Source organism: Salmo salar, chromosome 17 (assembly GCF_965601325.2).
Source record: "Salmo salar chromosome 17, fSalSal1, whole genome shotgun sequence".
NCBI lineage: Eukaryota > Metazoa > Chordata > Actinopteri > Salmoniformes > Salmonidae > Salmo > Salmo salar.
Window position 1 is genome coordinate 40,530,001 of NC_138307.1, and position 11,772 is coordinate 40,541,772.

General features: G+C 41.2%; 1 non-coding gene across 1 annotated transcript in view; it reads right to left on the minus strand.

Moving 5' to 3' along the window:
• Positions 1 to 1,237, minus strand: part of LOC106575058 (uncharacterized) — a 14,206-nt gene extending 12,969 nt beyond the window's left edge. The window contains exon 1 of the transcript XR_014381154.1: positions 770 to 1,237. This is a non-coding gene — a transcript (uncharacterized LOC106575058). The remainder of the gene's footprint in view (positions 1 to 769) is intronic.
• Between the last annotated feature and the right edge of the window lie 10,535 nt (positions 1,238 to 11,772).

Below are 11,772 nucleotides of genomic sequence, written 5' to 3' on the forward strand. Positions count from 1 at the left end.
GAGAGAGAGAGAGAGAGAGAGAGAGAGAGAGAGAGAGAGAGAGGAGAGAGAGAGAGAGAGAGAGAGAGAGAGAGAGAGCTTCTGGCTTTCATTCCAAGCATCTATGAACACGTTATTGTACAGGAATAGATGAGAACATCTCACCATATCCATAAAGTGTCAGAGATTCACAGGTAAACAATATGTCTGTCTTATCTGACCTTGGCATCGCTGTAGTACTGGTTCTCTCTTGTCCTGTACCAAGGACTCAGAGTACCATAGTTCTGGACCAGCTGAGGGTCTACAACACTGGGTCTCTCTTGTTCTGTACCAAGGACTCAGAGTACCATAGTTCTGGACCAGCTGAGGGTCTACAACACTGGGTCTCTCTTGTTCTGTACCAAGGACTCAGAGTACCATAGTTCTGGACCAGCTGAGAGTCTACAACACTGGTTCTCTCTTGTTCTGTACCAAGGACTCAGAGTACCATAGTTCTGGACCAGCTGAGGGTCTATAACACTGGTTCTCTCTTGTTCTGTACCAAGGACTCAGAGTACCATAGTTCTGGACCAGCTGAGAGTCTACAACACTGGTTCTCTCTTGTTCTGTACCAAGGACTCAGAGTACCATAGTTCTGGACCAGCTGAGAGTCTACAACACTGGGTCTCCCTTGTTCTGTACCAAGGAGTCAGAGTACCATAGTTCTGGACCAGCTGAGGGTCAACTCATCAGACTAGTTATAGGACTAGTTAGTGTAGGTCTACGGGCGTGTGATCTGAACACCTCTCACCTGGCCTTAGCGTGACTATTCCAGCACTGCTCTTCATCTGGCTCGGTCAACTTGTCTTTAGTACAGATCTCATCCGGCAGGTTGGACCAGAACCTTTTGGACTGTTTCAGCTTCTTCTTAATGTCTAGAACCTGCAGGAAAGGAAGGAGAGATTAACATGGGACGTGGGTTCAAACGCGCTGCACAATTTTGCCCAGCAACGTCTGGGTTCTGGCCGGGGGAGGCCGTCATTGTAAATAAGATTTTGTTCAACATTTATTTGTTAAATTAAAAGTTTCAAATGGATTCTGTCAATGTGTAATGTTATAGGTATTTAAACGTTTTTTTTTTTTTTTTTTACATTTAAAAACTCATTTTTAAATAATACAATATTTAATCAGTCGTCTTCCTCAAATGAAGGGAACGAAGACGCAATCTTTACGAGGTAATGGCCAGAATACATGGAGGAACTACACCAAACACAAACAAGTACAGCAGAGATGATCTGAAATACAAGCAAGAAAATCCACACAGAGGCATCCTAAACATTTAAACAGCACAAAGAACTTGATCTGCAATAAAAGGTGTTTCCTTCATTTTATTTTCTTAGCGGATTCCTTAACAGATTCCTTAACGGATTCCTTAACAGATTCCTTAACTTCTCTAAGGTAGGGGGCAGTATTTTCACGGCCGGATGAAAAAATTACCGATTTTAAACGGCCTACTACTCGGGCCCAGGAACTAGAATATGCATATAATTAGTAGATTTGGATAGAAAACACTCTGAAGTTTCTAAAACTGTTTGAATGATGTCTGTGAGTATAACAGAACTCATATGGCAGGCAAAAACCTGAGAAAAATCTAACCAGGAAGTGGGAAATCTGGTGCTTGTAGTCTTTTCAAGTCATTGCCTATCCAACACACAGTGATTTAGGGTTAATTTTGCACTTCCTAAGACTTCCACTAGATGTCAACAGTCTTTTGAACCTAGTTTCAGACTTTTGCAGTGAACAGAGAGGGAACAAAGGAAGTTGGAAGATGTTGACTCAGGAAAGGACATGAGTTCATTGGCGCGCATTCACGTGGGGAGGTAGCTGTGTTCCAAAACGTTTTTCAAGACATTGGAATCGTCCGGTTGGAATATTATTGAAGTTTTAAGTTAAAAAGGCCCTAAAGATTGATGCTATACAACGTTTGACATGTTTCAACGAACATAAATATAACTTTTTTTGACTTTTCGGCGTGACATTTTGGCTGCGCTTCCTACATTTGGAGTAGCTTACTGAACGAGCAAACAACAAGGAGGTATTTGGACTTCAATGATGGACTTTATCGAACAAAACAACATTTATTGTGGACCTGGGATTCCTGGAAGTGCCTTCTGGTGAAGATCATCAAAGGTAAGTGAATATTTATAATGCTATTTAATATTTTAGATGACTCCAAAATGGCGGGTATCTGTATTGCCTAGCGTATTTTTCTGAGCGCAGTACTCAGATTATTGCAAAGTGTGCTTTCCCAGTAAAGTTATTTTGAAATCTATCACAGCGTTAGCATAAAGGAGATGTTCATCTATAATTCTTTGAATAACAATTTAATATTTTATCAGCGTTTATGACGAGTATTTTTGTAAATTGTTGTGCTGATTCACCGGCAGTATTGGAGGCAAAATATTTTCTGAACATCAAGCGCCGATGTAAAATGCTGTTTTTGGATATAAATATGAACTTTATCGAACAAAACATACATGTATTGTGTAACATGATGTCCTAGGAGTGTCATCTGATGAAGATCGTCAAAGGTTAGTGCTTATTTCTGGTATTTGTGATGCATCTCCTTGCTTGGAAAATGGCTGTGTGGTTTTTCTTGTGTTGAACCTGTCCTAACATAATCTAACTTTATGCTTTCGCCGTAAAGCCTTTTTGAAATCGGGCAACGTGGTTACATTAAGGAGACGTGTATCTTTTAAAATGGTGTAAAATAGTCGTATGTTTGAGAACTTTGAATTATGACATTTTGTTGTTTTTTGAATTTGGCGCTCTGATTTTTCCACTGGCTGTTGAAGCGTGTGTTCCGTGTTTGTGTGTGTGCGTGTGTGTGTGTGTGTGTGCGTGTGTGTGTGTGTGTGTGCGTGTGTGTGTGTGTGTGTGTGTTCCGTGTGTTCCGTGTGTGTGTGTGTGTGTGTGTGCGTGCGTGCGTGCGTGTGTGTGTGCGTGTGTGTGTGTGTGTGTGTGCGTGTGTGTGTTCCGTGTGTGTGTGTGTGTGTGCGTGCGTGTGTGCGTGCGCGTGTGTGTGTGTGTGTGCGTGCGTGCGTGCGTGTGTGTGTGCGTGTGTGTGTGTGTGTGTGTGCGTGTGTTCCGTGTGTGTGTGTGTGTGTGTGTGTGTGTGCGTGTGTGTGTGTGTGTGTGTGTGCGTGTGTGTGTTCCGTGTGTGTGCGTGCGTGCGTGTGTGTGTGTGTGTGTGCGTGCGTGCGTGTGTGCGTGCGCGTGCGTGCGTGTGTGTGTGTGTGTGTGTGTGTGTGTGTGTGCGTGCGTGTGTGCGTGCGCGTGCGTGCGTGTGTGTGTGCCCGAGAGAGGTTAACAGATTCAATGTAATTTGCCAACAGAAGACAGGACTTGATGTTTATCAGATCAGGGTGATGACTACCTTCTGATGTGTTGCTGAGGAGATCGGTACTCCAGATTACGGTCAGCCTGTGGTGTCACTTTTACAAAACCCTCACTGGTTCACACGGACCCGTAATGCGACCCGCGGCACAGAAGACAGACACATTTTCTTGGAGACGAAGACAAAAAAACAGATTGATGCTTATCAGCTCAGTTGATCTCTGCCCGGGTATCGTTCTGACTACAGTCAGATTTACAGCCTGTCTGCCGTATTTAATACCGTAAATGACATCACTGCGGTCCGTTGTAGTCCAGAACCAGCTGTAGTTATGCGTCACGTCAAAACGCTGAGCTAACGAGGCGACAGTCTGAGGGACTACGTTTTCACACATGCCCATGTGCTACAAACACACCACGATAACCCTTCGTCGTCTAGCTGCATGGACCTGATGGCACCAGTCACAGAGGACATAGATCTACCTCTATATCACATAGATATACCTCTATATCACATAGATCTACCTCTATATCACATAGATCTACCTCTAAATCACATAGATCTGCCTCTATATCACATAGATCTACCTCTATATCACATAGATCTGCCTCTATATCACATAGATATACCTCTATATCACATAGATCTACCTCTATATCACATAGATCTACCTCTATATCACATAGATCTGCCTCTAAATCACATAGATCTGCCTCTATATCACATAGATCTACCTCTATATCACATAGATCTACCTCTAAATCACATAGATCTGCCTCTATATCACATAGATCTACCTCTATATCACATAGATCTACCTCTATATCACATAGATCTACCTCTATATCACATAGATCTACCTCTATATCACATAGATCTGCCTCTAAATCACATAGATCTACCTCTATATCACATAGATCTACCTCTAAATCACATAGATCTGCCTCTATATCACATAGATCTACCTCTATATCACATAGATCTACCTCTAAATCACATAGATCTGCCTCTATATCACATAGATCTACTTCTATATCACATAGATCTACCTCGAAATCACATAGATCTGCCTCTATATCACATAGATCTACCTCTATGTCACATAGATCTACCTCTATATCACATAGATCTACCTCTATGTCACATAGATCTACCTCTATATCACATAGATCTACCTCTATATCACATAGATCTACCTCTAAATCACATAGATCTGCCTCTATATCACATAGATCTACCTCTAAATCACATAGATCTGCCTCTATATCACATAGATCTGCCTCTATGTCACATAGATCTACCTCTATGTCACATAGATCTACCTCTATATCACATAGATATACCTCTATATCACATAGATCTCCCTCTATATCACATAGATCTGCCTCTATATCAACTTGATCTACCTCTATATCACATAAATCTACCTCTATATCACATAGATATACCTCTATATCACATAGATCTCCCTCTATATCACATAGATCTACCTCTAAATCACATAGATCTGCCTCTATATCACATAGATCTACCTCTATATCACATAGATCTGCCTCTATATCACATAGATCTACCTCTATGTCACATAGATCTCCCTCTATATCACATAGATCTGCCTCTATATCACATAGATCTACCTCTATATCACATAGATATACCTCTATATCACATAGATCTACCTCTATATCACATAGATCTACCTCTATATCACATAGATCTGCCTCTAAATCACATAGATCTGCCTCTATATCACATAGATCTACCTCTATATCACATAGATCTACCTCTAAATCACATAGATCTGCCTCTATATCACATAGATCTACCTCTATATCACATAGATCTACCTCTATATCACATAGATCTACCTCTATATCACATAGATCTACCTCTATATCACATAGATCTGCCTCTAAATCACATAGATCTACCTCTATATCACATAGATCTACCTCTAAATCACATCGATCTACCTCTATATCACATAGATCTACCTCTATGTCACATAGATCTACCTCTATATCACATAGATCTACCTCTATATCACATAGATCTACCTCTAAATCACATAGATCTGCCTCTATATCACATAGATCTACCTCTAAATCACATAGATCTGCCTCTATATCACATAGATCTGCCTCTATGTCACATAGATCTACCTCTATGTCACATAGATCTACCTCTATATCACATAGATATACCTCTATATCACATAGATCTCCCTCTATATCACATAGATATGCCTCTATATCAACTTGATCTACCTCTATATCACATAAATCTACCTCTATATCACATAGATATACCTCTATATCACATAGATCTCCCTCTATATCACATAGATCTTCCTCTAAATCACATAGATCTGCCTCTATATCACATAGATCTACCTCTATATCACATAGATCTGCCTCTATATCACATAGATCTACCTCTATATCACATAGATCTACCTCTATGTCACATAGATCTACCTCTAAATCACATAGATCTGCCTCTAAATCACATAGATCTACCTCTATATCACATAGATCTACCTCTAAATCACATAGATCTACCTCTAAATCACATAGATCTACCTCTATATCACATAGATCTACCTCTAAATCACATAGATCTGCCTCTATATCACATAGATCTACCTCTATATCACATAGATCTACCTCTATATCACATAGATATACCTCTATATCACATAGATCTCCCTCTATATCACATAGATCTACCTCTATATCACATAGATCTACCTCTAAATCACATAGATCTGCCTCTATATCACATAGATCTACCTCTATATCACATAGATCTACCTCTATATCACATAGATCTACCTCTAAATCACATAGATCTGCCTCTATATCACATAGATCTACCTCTATGTCACATAGATCTACCTCTATATCACATAGATCTACCTCTATATCACATAGATCTCCCTCTATATCACATAGATCTACCTCTATATCACATAGATCTACCTCTAAATCACATAGATCTGCCTCTATATCACATAGATCTACCTCTATATCACATAGATCTACCTCTATATCACAAAGATATACCTCTATATCACATAGATCTACCTCTATATCACATAGATCTACCTCTATATCACATAGATCTACCTCTATATCACATAGATCTAACTCTATATCACATAGATCTCCCTCTATATCACATAGATCTACCTCTATATCACATAGATCTACCTCTATATCACATAGATCTCCCTCTATATCACATAGATCTACCTCTATATCACATAGATCTACCTCTAAATCACATAGATCTGCCTCTATATCACATAGATCTACCTCTATATCACATAGATCTACCTCTATATCACATAGATATACCTCTATATCACATAGATCTACCTCTATATCACATAGATCTACCTCTATTTCACATAGATCTACCTCTATATCACATAGATCTAACTCTATATCACATAGATCTCCCTCTATATCACATAGATCTACCTCTATATCACATAGATCTACCTCTATATCACATAGATCTCCCTCTATATCACATAGATCTACCTCTATATCACATAGATCTCCCTCTATATCACATAGATCTCCCTCTATATCACATAGATCTCCCTCTGTACTACTGTAGGACTGTATTTAACATATCACATAGATCTACCTCTATATCACATAGATCTACCCTCTATATCACATAGATCTCCCTCTATATCACATAGATCTCCCTCTATATCACATAGATCTCCCTCTATATCACATAGATCTACCTCTATATCACATAGATCTACCTCTATATCACATAGATCTACCTCTATATCACATAGATCTCCCTCTATATCACATAGATCTCCCTCTATATCACATAGATCTCCCTCTATACTACTGTAGGACTGTATTTAACACTATCACATAGATCTAACTCTATATCACATAGATCTCCCTCTATATCACATAGATCTACCTCTATATCACATAGATATACCTCTATATCACATAGATCTACCTCTATATCACATAGATCTACCTCTATATCACATAGATCTACCTCTATATCACATAGATCTAACTCTATATCACATAGATCTCCCTCTATATCACATAGATCTACCTCTATATCACATAGATCTACCTCTATATCACATAGATCTCCCTCTATATCACATAGATCTACCTCTATATCACATAGATCTCCCTCTATATCACATAGATCTCCCTCTATATCACATAGATCTCCCTCTATACTACTGTAGGACTGTATTTAACACTATCACATAGATCTACCTCTATATCACATAGATCTACCCTCTATATCACATAGATCTCCCTCTATATCACATAGATCTCCCTCTATATCACATAGATCTCCCTCTATATCACATAGATCTACCTCTATATCACATAGATCTACCTCTATATCACATAGATCTCCATCTATATCACATAGATCTCCCTCTATATCACATAGATCTCCCTCTATACTACTGTAGGACTGTATTTAACACTATCACATAGATCTACCTCTATATCACATAGATCTCCCTCTATATCACATAGATCTACCTCTATATCACATAGATCTACCTCTATATCACAAAGATTTCCCTCTATATCACATAGATCTACCTCTATATCACATAGATCTACCTCTGTACTCCTGTACGAAGGCATTGTTAACTCGCTGTGTTAACATCAAGGCAGACAGCCCTCAGCTATATAACCTCACTGTCACAGACAGCATAAAATATAGACAACATAAATGTCTAGAGAGAGGGGGGAGACAGGGAGAGAGAAAGAGAGAGAAACAGGGAGAGAGAGCTAGAGAGAGGGGGGAGACAGGGAGAGAGAGAGAGAAGGAAACAGGGAGAGAGAGCTAGAGAGAGGGGGGAGACAGGGAGAGAGAGAGAGAGAGAGAGAGAGAGAGAGAGAGAGAGAGAGAGAGAGAGAAGGTAACAGGGAGAGAGAGAGGGAAACGGAGAGAGAGAGAGAAATAGAGAGAGAGAGCGAGCGACAGAGAGAGAGAGAGATAGTGAGAGAGAGAGAGATAGTGAGCGACGAACTGGAATCCTATCTGGCCCTAAACAGAGAGTACACCGTAGCAGAATACCTGACCACTGTGACTGACCCAAAATTAAGGAAAGCTTTGACTATGTACAGCCTTGCTATTGAGAAAGGCCGCCGTAGGCAGACCTGGCTCTCAAGAGAAAATGAGGTGGAAACTGAGCTGCACTTCCTAACCTCCTGTCCAAATATATGACACATACCGAGCCTTCAGAAAGTATTCAAACCCCTTGACTTTTTCCACATTTTGTTACGTTACAATTCCCATCAATCTACACACAATACCCCATAATGATTTATAACCCAAAAACAAACAACAAATGATTTGGAAAGGCACACACCTGTCTATATAAGGTCCCACAGTTAACAGTACATGTCAGAGCAAAAAACCAAGCCATGAGGTGGAAGGAAATTGTCCGTAGAGCTGTCACGTCCTGACCAGGTAAAGAGGTCATTTTGCCATAGTAGTATAATGGGGTGGAACCGGGGTTGTTTTTGTGTGTTGGGGGTTTTCCGTTTCTATGTGGGAGTGTTCTAGTTTTCTATTTCTATGTGTTGTTTTTTCCATGTTTCGGCCGGGTATGGTTTTGTAACGCGGGTCGTATAAAAGGGGGCCAAGGTGCAGCGTGTAGAGCGCTCATATTAACTTTTAACGAATATACTTTCACAAAACAGCAAAACGCCCGATAACGGTTCCGTCAGGTGAACATACACACTAAACAGGAAAACAACTACCCACAAAAACCCAGGAAGAAAAACCCCCTACTTAAATATGATCTCTAATTAGAGGCAACGAGGATCAGCTGCCTCCAATTAGAGATCAACCCCCAAACAATCCCAACATAGAAATAGAAAAAGTAGAACTTAAACATAGAAATAGAAAACATAGAAAAACACAAAAACACCCCCTGTCACACCCTGCCCTACTCTACTATAGAAAATTACATCTTACTATGGTCAGGACGTGACAGGTTTCCGTTTCTATGTGGGAGTGTTCTAGTTTTCTATTTCTATGTGTTGTTTTTTCCATGTTTTGGCCGAGCATGGTTTCCAATCAGAGGCAGGTGTCTTTCGTTGTCTCTGATTGGGAACCATACTTAGGCAGCCTGTTTTCCTTTTGGGGTTTTGTGGGTAGTTGTGTTTCCGTTTAGTCTAAGTGTACCTGACGGGGTTTTGTGGGTAGTTGCGTTTCCGTTTAGTCTAAGTGTACCTGACGGGGTTTTGTGGGTAGTTGTGTTTCCGTTTAGTCTAAGTGTACCTGACGGGGTTTTGTGGGTAGTTGCGTTTCCGTTTAGTCTAAGTGTACCTGACGGGGTTTTGTGGGTAGTTGCGTTTCCGTTTAGTCTAAGTGTACCTGACGGGGTTTTGTGGGTAGTTGCGTTTCCGTTTAGTCTAAGTGTACCTGACGGGGTTTTGTGGGTAGTTGCGTTTCCGTTTAGTCTAAGTGTACCTGACGGGGTTTTGTGGGTAGTTGCGTTTCCGTTTAGTCTAAGTGTACCTGACGGGGTTTTGTGGGTCGTTGTGTTTCCGTTTAGTCTAAGTGTACCTGACGGGGTTTTGTGGGTAGTTGTGTTTCCGTTTAGTCTAAGTGTACCTGACGGGGTTTTGTGGGTAGTTGTGTTTCCGTTTAGTCTAAGTGTACCTGACGGGGTTTTGTGGGTAGTTGTGTTTCCGTTTAGTCTAAGTGTACCTGACGGGGTTTTGTGGGTAGTTGTGTTTCCGTTTAGTCTAAGTGTACCTGACGGGGTTTTGTGGGTAGTTGTGTTTCCGTTTAGTCTAAGTGTACCTGACGGGGTTTTGTGGGTAGTTGTGTTTCCGTTTAGTCTAAGTGTACCTGACGGGGTTTTGTGGGTAGTTATGTTTCCGTTTAGTCTAAGTGTACCTGACGGGGTTTTGTGGGTAGTTGCGTTTTCCGTTTAGTCTAAGTGTACCTGACGGGGTTTTGTGGGTAGTTGCGTTTCCGTTTAGTCTAAGTGTACCTGACGGGGTTTTGTGGGTAGTTGCGTTTCCGTTTAGTCTAAGTGTACCTGACGGGGTTTTGTGGGTAGTTGCGTTTCCGTTTAGTCTAAGTGTACCTGACGGGGTTTTGTGGGTCGTTGTGTTTCCGTTTAGTCTAAGTGTACCTGACGGGGTTTTGTGGGTAGTTGTGTTTCCGTTTAGTCTAAGTGTACCTGACGGGGTTTTGTGGGTAGTTGTGTTTCCGTTTAGTCTAAGTGTACCTGACGGGGTTTTGTGGGTAGTTGTGTTTCCGTTTAGTCTAAGTGTACCTGACGGGGTTTTGTGGGTAGTTGTGTTTCCGTTTAGTCTAAGTGTACCTGACGGGGTTTTGTGGGTAGTTGTGTTTCCGTTTAGTCTAAGTGTACCTGACGGGGTTTTGTGGGTAGTTGTGTTTCCGTTTAGTCTAAGTGTACCTGACGGGGTTTTGTGGGTAGTTATGTTTCCGTTTAGTCTAAGTGTACCTGACGGGGTTTTGTGGGTAGTTGCGTTTTCCGTTTAGTCTAAGTGTACCTGACGGGGTTTTGTGGGTAGTTGCGTTTTCCGTTTAGTCTAAGTGTACCTGACGGGGTTTTGTGGGTAGTTGCGTTTCCGTTTAGTCTAAGTGTACCTGACGGGGTTTTGTGGGTAGTTGCGTTTCCGTTTAGTCTAAGTGTACCTGACGGGGTTTTGTGGGTAGTTGTGTTTCCGTTTAGTCTAAGTGTACCTGACGGGGTTTTGTGGGTAGTTGTGTTTCCGTTTAGTCTAAGTGTACCTGACGGGGTTTTGTGGGTAGTTGTGTTTCCGTTTAGTCTAAGTGTACCTGACGGGGTTTTGTGGGTAGTTGTGTTTCCGTTTAGTCTAAGTGTACCTGACGGGGTTTTGTGGGTAGTTGCGTTTTCCGTTTAGTCTAAGTGTACCTGACGGGGTTTTGTGGGTAGTTGCGGTTTCCGTTTAGTCTAAGTGTACCTGACGGGGTTTTGTGGGTAGTTGCGTTTCCGTTTAGTCTAAGTGTACCTGACGGGGTTTTGTGGGTAGTTGCGTTTCCGTTTAGTCTAAGTGTACCTGACGGGGTTTTGTGGGTAGTTGCGTTTCCGTTTAGTCTAAGTGTACCTGACGGGGTTTTGTGGGTAGTTGTGTTTCCGTTTAGTCTAAGTGTACCTGACGGGGTTTTGTGGGTAGTTGTGTTTCCATTTAGTCTAAGTGTACCTGACGGGGTTTTGTGGGTAGTTGTGTTTCCGTTTAGTCTAAGTGTACCTGACGGGGTTTTGTGGGTAGTTGTGTTTCCGTTTAGTCTAAGTGTACCTGACGGGGTTTTGTGGGTAGTTGCGTTTTCCGTTTAGTCTAAGTGTACCTGACGGGGTTTTGTGGGTAGTTGTGTTTCCGTTTAGT